The sequence below is a fragment of the Triturus cristatus genome, chromosome 7 (assembly GCF_964204655.1).
Source record: "Triturus cristatus chromosome 7, aTriCri1.1, whole genome shotgun sequence".
Lineage (NCBI taxonomy): Eukaryota > Metazoa > Chordata > Amphibia > Caudata > Salamandridae > Triturus > Triturus cristatus.
The window spans coordinates 1,186,034,932-1,186,044,792 of NC_140590.1; the positions used below are offsets into that span (position 1 = coordinate 1,186,034,932).

The window sequence follows — 9,861 nt, forward strand, 5'->3', positions numbered from 1 at the left end:
AGAAGAGACATTCCAAACCAAGACAACCCTTAATGCATTATCTTATTTTTAGGAGTCCCATATTACAGTGTTCTCAATACTCAAGGGAATAAGAGGGGCTGAAACCAAAATATAGTCAATGACAGAAGAACATCCTCCGTCAGTAAATGGAGGAGTTAATGAGTTGGTATGGACAGCCTCCACAACAATGCTATCAAACTGGTAATTAAACTTGGTCAAAATGCAATTCATAATAGCCCACTCTCCTCCGTGCTAGAATTTAAACCCATGAATAAATCATTAAATTTACAATGATTTGGAATAACAGGGCATGAAGAGCATGCAGGCAAATTAAAATCTCCAGCCAGACCCATCTGATTTTACTCAAATTCTCCAAGAAGGATTTCAAGGAATTCACACGATTAATATTCTGTGAAGAGCTATTAGAGTTATAGAAATGTATCGCCAACAGACTAGAAGAATTTGGTAGGTAAGCAGAAAAGTTGAGAGTGTGGGTATTTCCTTGATTTTACAATCTTGAGAACGAGTAATCTATATAAGTAGCCTGCCCCTTGCTCTACCAAAGGTCCCTGGAATGGCGGGAGGAAAGAGAGAAAGGACCCTCCAGGTGAAAGGTATTTGACAGCCCAGGTTTCCTGCAGGCAAATCATTTTATGGCCCTTTGAAAAGGTTTTCAACTCAAATCATCCTTTTTTTACCCAATATCAGCAACGATCAAGGTAAGTATGTTAAGAGTCTCTATGCTCAAGATAGTCATGAGCCTTCCCAGAGTGAACCAAACTGCTCTCGTTAGAAACTTCAAAGCATGGGGCTGCTGGATCAACACAAGAAATACAGTCAAGAGTCAGCACTCCAAATTGTCCAGGGGATCAAATCGATTTTAGTAGGGAAAGCATGTGAAACACGAGGATCTACATTACTTCTTAACGAATACAGATGTAAGATGTCATTCTTGGAGGGAGGGGGGTGGATGGGAGTAGGCCTATAAAAAGTAGCCCAAAGTTAACACCTGGTTTATGGTGTAACCACCAAGCAGAGGAGCAAAAAAGGGGATCATATGACCTGCTATATCTGGTCTATTGAAGTTTACAACTATACAGAGCCTCTCAAAGATCTTAGCCCCCTATCGACCCAGGCTACCCTTCTGAGCATGTTCATATGTTGGAACAAGGAAAATGTGCTGTTGGCTCTGGAATTACAACATTGGTTTCCAACTGAGAATAATTTTTAAGTGAACCCGGTCTGAACTGAAGAACATACAGCCGAGTAGCTGCCCCCAGTCGCATCCAGACTTATGATTTGCCAACATCCGTGAGAGGACTCTGAGACTTGATGAGACGCGGGACCGGCGGAGGTGATACCTCATCCTGGTAAGTTTATTGGTTTTTATTTAATTTTATTATTCCCCCCTCCATTCTGTAGTAGTGATAGTACACAGTGGCTTGTTATACTGCGTGCACGATGCCTTGTGATACTGTAGAGAGCCTTGTGTTACTGTGAGTACAGAGTGCCTCGTGATAATTTTAGTACTCAGCGCCTCGCGATACTGCGTGCACGGTGCCTGGTGATGCTATTATGCGGAACGATGGCTCAGCGGGTTAATTGCCAGAGGCATTCTGTGATTTATCTACTGATCCGAAGCCCGCTGCCCCTAACCACATGACACCACTTGCTGTTATTGTTACTAATTCAAAACAGTAACCTGCATATTGTCAGCATTATAAATATAAACTATTATGTGTTGCTCTGGCGCCCTCAGGGGAAGTCAGCAACTGAAGTCCGTTTTAAAGTCATGGATCTATGGACGAGATAAGGGGTGGGGAGAAACGAATGAGAGGTGGCCAGGATGAAGCCTGAGGAGAAGGAAGAAGAACGTAGGAAAAGGACAGAGTAAGATGTGAGAAGCAAGAACGAAAGAGGACAGGAGGAAAGATAGTTACTGCTGATCTTTTGTGACAGACAGCAATAAGAGCTAAGGAAGCGACATCGGTGAGAGGTAAGGGACGCAACAGAGAAGAGATGGAAGCAGCAGCGCTAAGAGGGAATGAAGGCGACAGCGGTGAGAGGGAAGGAAGGGGCAGTGGTGAGAGGGGAAGCAACGGTGGTGAGAGGAAAGGAAGCCACAGCAGTAAGGGAAGCGACGGCAATTAGAAGGAAGAGACAGCGGCGGGAAGGAAGAAAGTGCCAACAGGGAAAGGAAAGCGCAGATGCAGGCCCGACTGAATATCACCGGAAAATAATGTTTTTTTACATTTAGTTTACCCTTATAAGAAACCTTTAATAACTCACTCGGGCTCAGGCCTGCCTTTTATGAGCTATAACCAGTATAGCTAATCTTCACTCCAAGCATAGCCATGAACACGCCTAAATCCAGGTTACTGGGCTTGCCCTCCTGCTTTTTGAATTGCTATTGGGGTGACAGGTGAAGTATACTGAGGACCGGTTGGTCCATAGGCAGGCTCATGGCACCATGTGTCTGACCGTTCGCCACCTCAGGAGGCCCTGCTCACTCTTTCCCCTCAGATGTGAGCCAGCTACATCTTTTTCAAGCAGCGATAAATTCGATAATACATGTTTCTAATATCACAGTGTGCTTAAATGCATAGTCATATCTGTCCCGCTGAGGGCATGTTTGTTGAAGTCCTTATTTTAATCTAACTGAGAGTTTTCTTAAACAGGGAGCCGTCACAGATTATTTTAAAGGGCGGACATGTCTGCAATTTTGCATTATGGGACTTGTAGTTCTTGTAATGCAATCTCCAGAATGCAAAGAAAACTGTACCCTAGCTACTCTGGGATGGATCTGGAAAGCTATTTAATTGGTATGAAAGGTTATCATTCGGCACAGGGATCCAGACTCTCACGGGTACACTTGTGATGCTACATAGGGTAGAAGTCTTTTTTTGCTCAGGTGAAAACACACTGCATTCCATTCGTGCCAGGGAGGTATATTTAATATTATATTGAGCTTGACATTCATACTAGTAGGAGGTGATATTTGAGAGCTCTGATTGAGGTTTGCCGCTGACAGACAGGCCGGTGCACTACTTGCCTTGCCATGCCTGCATCTTTCCAAAGTGTGGCTGTGACCATGTGACACGATCTGTATGTATCGTTCTCTCTAGATGCATATAGTAATGATACCAAAGGAAATGATGGACGCAGTGTTGAACATTGCAAGCACTCACCCCCAGTCAACTGATCTGGGTTTAATCCATCACCATTCTTTAGCCCACTCTGCCACCCCAGTTCAGACATGGCCATATGCAAATCAGTCTGACCCTGTGCCTCATGGGAACAGTCCATCCCGAACTGCCAAGCCATGTCTTCTCTGGACCGGAAACAAGCTTCCTAGGACCGGTTTCTGGCATTTCAGCCGTCTTCAGCCAGGCTTGCTTGAATCCAGTGGCAAAGTGAGCAATAGTAATGATACCCCAGATTCAGTCCTTCGCTGAACTATGTGTCTGTTTATGATAAACCTGAGGATGAAATAAAAATTGTAAAAAATTGTAAAAAGATGTGACTGATTGTTAACAGTGCTACTTAGCAGAATGTACTAAATCTCAAATCTGCCACCACATCTGTGATGTAAGGCAGCGTCAAACATGCCAACAGCATGACATTCAGCCCTGTTTGTATGGACCTGGCTCTGTGATTGCATCCTGCCTGGCCTTTGTGTGCCGGTGGCAATGCTGGAGACCAACACAGTCAGTACGTACCATGATGTGCACTCATAGTGAGTTACTGCAGGAAGCCGTTTTATGCTCCCAAATATGCCAATAGAGGCACCAGTTGTAATTTCCTCAATAAAGTGGCTCAGTTAACATTTCGCACTGGCCCACTCATTATCTAATTAATGTGTTCAAATACGTTGACTGCAAGCGCAGCGTAGGTCGTGTTAACTTTCTGCACACTGTTCAGAAACACACGTACGCCAGCAGCACGCCAAACATACAGTTAAGGAGACGGTGCCAGCTTCATTACATGATTTGCATTGTAGGTGCTGCCCTTACACAACAGAATTGATATTGCAGAAGAGGCATGCAGCCGCCTTATACATCAGTTCACTCAATATCTCAGGCCAGAACACATTGGAGCAGTTTTTCATTCCTGACACCCATCCTTTGAACAGAGTCACACCAGCAGCGCTACGTATTATGCTGCAATTGAGAGCTCTAGAGCTGAGGCTGAAGGCACTGAGTTTCTCACAATGGGGCATATCAACAAGGGCTTTATCTCTGCTTTTTTGGCTTTAAAAGCCAAAAAAGCAGAGATAAAACTAGCGCCCTATCAACAACAGGGTGCTAACACGCAAATTTGCATGTTAGCACCCTTTTACTCTACGCTTCCTCTTGCATCTCTAATGAGATGCAAAGGGGGCGTTCCAGAGTAAAATAATAGGAGAAATGTCGCTTAGCGACATTTCTCCTTTTATCAAGAATGTCGCTAACCCTGTTAGAGACAAAAAAAAGCAGCGCTAACCGCGGTTAACGCTGCTTTTTTACGTCTGCTAATTTTCAGACTTAGCCATGATATCCTATGGAAGGAGGATATCATGGCTAAGTTTGCCTGTCCCTATCAACAAGGTAACGTGAGATTATCGCTGGGTTTCCAGCGATAATCTCACGTTTGCCTGTTAGCGTGTAGATTTTTATCGCTATTGAGATAAGCGTTGCTAATAGCACGCTATCTCAGCGATAAAAATTCACGCTAGCCGGCGATAATTATCCTCACGCTAAGAGCGCTGAGCGATAATTATCGCTGGTTGTTGTTGATATGCCCCAATGTGTGCCAGTCAGTCAAAAATGTGTTCGGAATACATGCCCATCCAATCCTTGGCCTCTCTGTAGAGAGCACAGGGCAGTGGTCATGTACTCCTGTCGTAATTGTGATTCTTTGCAAATGGGTGTGATGGGACCCCCATTATGGGGGTGCACAGTCTTCAAAATAATAACAAGGCGAAAGTAAATGAAAATGCAGGGCTCGCTGGCTCCTCAAGTCATCCCTAACTGTTACGCCCCACCACTTTCAAATGCCACCAAACACAAACGAGGTATGCAAAGCCCCCCAAAAAAGGAGGTTACTAGATAGGGGCTGCTCCCACCACCAGTCACATGGGCCGCCTGTATGAAGGAAGAGAACATAGAGGGACCGGTGACCCCTTTAGTGTATATTCTTTACCACGGTTAGTAGAAGATTCAGGGGAAACAAATGCAGGCTTCTCCAAAAGCACAGGTGATTTCTTACATCCAGGTTTCCCTATGGGGAGCCCTTTCCGGGCCCCCTCTGAGATCCAGAGAGGTGAGGGAAGGCGCCACGCTGACTGCGGTTTGATCCTGTCTGATTCGTGACGTTATTTAAATAAACCTGTAATTAGAGGACTGTGTTTTTTTCCATTTTTGTCAGATGTTGCAAACAATCATACAAGGAGCTTGATCAGTGGCGTAACGAAACTTGAGGGGGGCCCCCCTGCAAAGTACATGGAGGGGGGCCCCCATGCTCTAGACCCATTCAGGAGCTCTCAGGCCAGGGGCCAGCCACTCATGCACAGTGCTGGAGCGGGCCCTCTGGAGCTTACCACCCCCCCACCAATGGGTTTGCGGGGGCTATTGTTATGTCACTGGTGAGAGGATAGGTGAATGAGTGGATCTGGTAGGTCAGTGGACTAATGCGTCAACTATAGGGGCTTGTTTTTGACCTCATAGTCACAGATTCAAATCCCGGCGGGTCCACTCAGACTTTCATCCTTCTGGGGTCGATAAAATGAATACCATTGAGTTGGGTGACAATAAACATCTGTTATTCAATGCCAAGATACCCTTGTGCATGAACGTGTGCGTTACAAATACATATATATGTGAGAAGATAAGTAAGTGAGAGGATAGATACATGGGTGGATGAAAGGATGACAGAGTAAAGGGAAATTTTAGAGGATGGATGGATGACAGAGTAAATGGAAATCTGAGGAAGGATGAAAAGATGGTAGAGTAAATGGAAATCTTAGAGGATGGATGAATGGTTGGATAAAATGGCCAATGGATGGAATGGTGAACAATTGAAAGTTTGGTGAAATAATGAATGGATGACAGAATGTAAAGGTGAAATGATTGATAGCAGAAGGTGGATGGGAGGGTGAAAGGATGAATAAATAGATGCTCGGATGGAAGAGACAGAGGAGCACTTCTAGGGTGTTTTGGACTCAGTTGTGGCAATTGCTTGGCGGCATCAGAGCTTTGGTGCGAAGTGGTGGGATATTCTAATTTTCTGGCTAATCCATTACACACAGGCATGTCTCTCACTCTGCAGTCACCCAGCCCCTTCTCTTCCCATGCATTCAGACAGACGTGCCTCTCACCCTGCATTCACACAGTCACACACTCCTCCTGAACTCACATGACTCACCCTCTACTTAAGCGAGCACGCCTCCCACTTTGCACTCACATGGGCACATCACTCTGCCAGTACTCACAAAGCCACACCACTCACCCTGCACACGCATTTGACATCACTCACTCTCTGCTCACTGACACCCCTCTCACTCTGTACTCACATGGGTAGACCGCTGCTCATTCTCAAAAGCACATCCTTCCTTTGGGAACATCCTCCCCCATGCACTCACCAAGGTTTATCTCTCATCAAGCATTTACAAGGCCTCAAATATCCCCCGGCATTCTCCTTGGCACCCATGCATTTACAAGAGCTCAGATGTAACCATGCACTCACATAGGCTCACTTCTCACCATGCACTGTCGCACACTCACCTTTCACCATGTACCATCATAGGTACGCCTCTCACCCTTCCTCCACACAGACTCCTCTCTCACACAGACATGCCACTCACCCTGCATGAGCATCAGCTCACGTCTCAACCGCCACTCACAGAGGCACACCCTGCATTTGCAAGGTCTGAGGTGCATTCACAGAGGCCCCCCTTTCACACTGCATTCACACGGCTCAGCTGTCACTCTGCACTCACATGGGCTCAAACTGCACTAGGAGCTCGGACAGGTACATCATGCACCCTCCGCTCAGAGGGGCTGATGCGAAACAAACGAACGGAAACAAAATACTTGCTGACAGAAATACATAACACTCAACCTTCGCTTTAATGAGAGTTCTTGCTTGCTCTTCGATGTAATGAGTCCAATGGCAGTGTTGCTAAGTCTTTAAATAAAAGTAAATGCAGACGTCCACCTCATCTTCAAAGGTGTGAGGGTAGGGCGTGTTCTCTGCTGTGCATCGTTGAAATACTTAGTGCTACTCGTGACTGGGCCACACCTGGGACCCAATCTACCCCCCCCCCCCTTCATGGAGTTAAGCCCCACGCTGGTCTGTCTAGTATTTAGTGCTTCGGTTTTGGAATCCAAAGCCCCAATTGAGCATCCAAACCCAAGCACAGAGGTCCAATCAACGCGCCTTTTCACAAGCCCACTTTTCCATGACCCTTCTGTTTAACGCAGCTAATGTTTTTTTCAAAAGTGTCTTTTACTGACATCATGAATTGCCTGTTGGCATTCAGAACTCGCTATTTGAACCAAGGGGTTACAAGATGCAGGATACTTGGGAGAGTAACTAAAATCGATAGAGAAGCCATAGCTCTTGTTTACAGAGCGACCTGCAATAAAAGTCACAGCTGGGAATGGGGACATAGTTTAGTAAGGGCCAGTGCTTAATTTGAGCCAGTGGTTGCAGGTGATGCCCCGCACCGCTATTTTATTGGGAACCAAGAGTTATTTTTAGTCATCACACTTTCACCCAGAAGAAGAGCGAGAAAATCGGCAGAGGGGGAAAAGAGGAAGTAAAAGATGTAAAAACAGAGGAAAAGGGAGAAAAGCATGGATAAATAAGAACTTGTAAGAGTTAGCAAAAGTGGAAGGCAGGAGGTCGAAGTACACAAACTTAGTGTTCGATAACACCGATCTTCGCCAGTGGCACAGGCAGCATTTGAGAAAAACCTGCGGCGCCAGCACTTAATACTTTACAAATTAAGCACCAGTAAGACTTTTGGCTCGAGAGCTCCCAATGAGGAGTCACTAGAAGCTAGTATTCCCCACAAAGGCAAAGACGACCATTCGTTTGAAAACCCAACCAAACCAGTTCATTCAAGCCTAGAAGCTTGCTTTGTCACTTGGAGGCCGCCCTGTACCAACAGCTTCTATTCTTGGTACCCTGGGTACCGTTTTCAGTTTCTTTACTTTTTGCAAAGTACCTTTTGAAAGTTGGCACCAAGCCCAGGGCATGTGATGACACAGGGGAGACATGCCGGAGAGCATGCAACATTCGAAAAAGTGGGACCACCTTCATCCCAGTTCAATGCACTGCTCCTTCATCCAATCATTTGCTCCTCACACATATCTCAATCTGCACTCGCACCTCTCACAGCCTCCACTCACAGACACATCATTCAACTAGCGCTCTCACCTGGCACTCGCACTTAGGCACCATGTTCCTGCACTGAAATTGAATTTCCCATCTAAGGGACGAGGCGGGCGTGCAGAGGTAATGTTTAAACTAGGCCTCGAAAGGACTGTCGAATCCTGCTGGTAGGACGACTTTAAAATACTCAGGCCCCAGCCGCTGCCAGTGGCCTAACAAAACGTGAGAGGGGCCCCCCTGCACGGTGTGCTGAAGGGGGCCCTCACATCAGTAGGCTCTGAGGGGGGCCCCCTCCGGTATGGGTAAGCCTGGGGCCTTTGTTACGCCCCTGAGCTTGACATTACCAATTCAGTTTTCTGGAGAAAGCCATCCAACCTAGAATCCAAATGATTACGATAATAATCGGAAAACAGGTTCAGCTGAGCTTCCCCTCCCAAACATTTGGCGGACCCGAATTAACTGCAGAGTTCGGTGCAAGCTCAAGGCACTTTCTAGTTTTTGCCGTAAGTAAAGGGTAAGTAGGTTCGCGAGGCTTCGTTTGATTAACCTCCACTTCAATACTCAACAAATACCCCCCCCCCCCAGTCAGAGTCCGCACAACATAAAATGACTCCGGTAGAAGAGCTATATTAACTCCCTCCTTATTTGCGGTCACAAGTATATCACATTTCCACCTCCACTCTCGAGATGTTCTCATTAATGGTTCCCACAGCAGAGTTAAGAAGTGTCAGAATAGAAGTTACATTACAAACTCGCGTAATCGGTGGAGAGATTTTCCGACCCACCTTACCCGAAGACGCCGACACCGAAAGGCGCGGCCCAGCCTCTTCCTTGAGATGAAGGGCCCCCTGTTGGCCAAGTCTATACCCGAGCGCGCGGAATTATGGCTACATTTAAGCTCCTCCTCCTGGCAGAAGGCAGTCTGGGACCTGTAGTCCTGTACCCGGCGAACCGCAGTTATGGCGTCCACAGGATATATGGCACTGCATTTATAATGGGTGCAACCCGACGAAGGCATGACGGGAACACTGACAGGTTTGGAGAAGAAGAGCTGCTTTCAACAGAAGCAAGTGGTCCACCTTGGATTTATCGAGAGTGTAAAGTGAATTCGAGAGTGTAAAGTAAATGAGGTATCTTGTACAATTCACTAGTATTTTTCTGAATAAGGTCTATGTACAGTACCCACTCCTAGAGGAAATCCTCAGGTTTTACGGTGTAAGTTTGACAGACTGATGTGTCTTAACGGCTAGAACGGCCAAGTTTGCCAGACTGATGTGGCTTAACGGCTAGAACGGCCGACCTTAAAGCGGGGAACTAGGATCGAGTCTTGAGGGCGGCAGAAGCAGCCTGTAATTCCGGGGCAATCTCTCCCCGTGCGACGTGCGTGCCTCAAAATTTAAGAAGGAATGTGTCTGTAAGGCAACTGCTACTCATGTAAAGCGCTCTGATAACATGGGGTCAAGATCGCGCTATATAAAAATGCAA

At 46.4% G+C, this 9,861-nt stretch overlaps 1 long non-coding RNA gene across 1 annotated transcript in view; it reads right to left on the minus strand.

The window, feature by feature from the left end:
- Nucleotides 1-9,221, minus strand: part of LOC146811416 (uncharacterized) — a 232,224-nt gene extending 223,003 nt beyond the window's left edge. The window contains exon 1 of the long non-coding RNA XR_014966735.1: nt 9,162-9,221. This is a non-coding gene — a long non-coding RNA (uncharacterized LOC146811416). The remainder of the gene's footprint in view (nt 1-9,161) is intronic.
- Nucleotides 9,222-9,861: the final 640 nt, after the last annotated feature.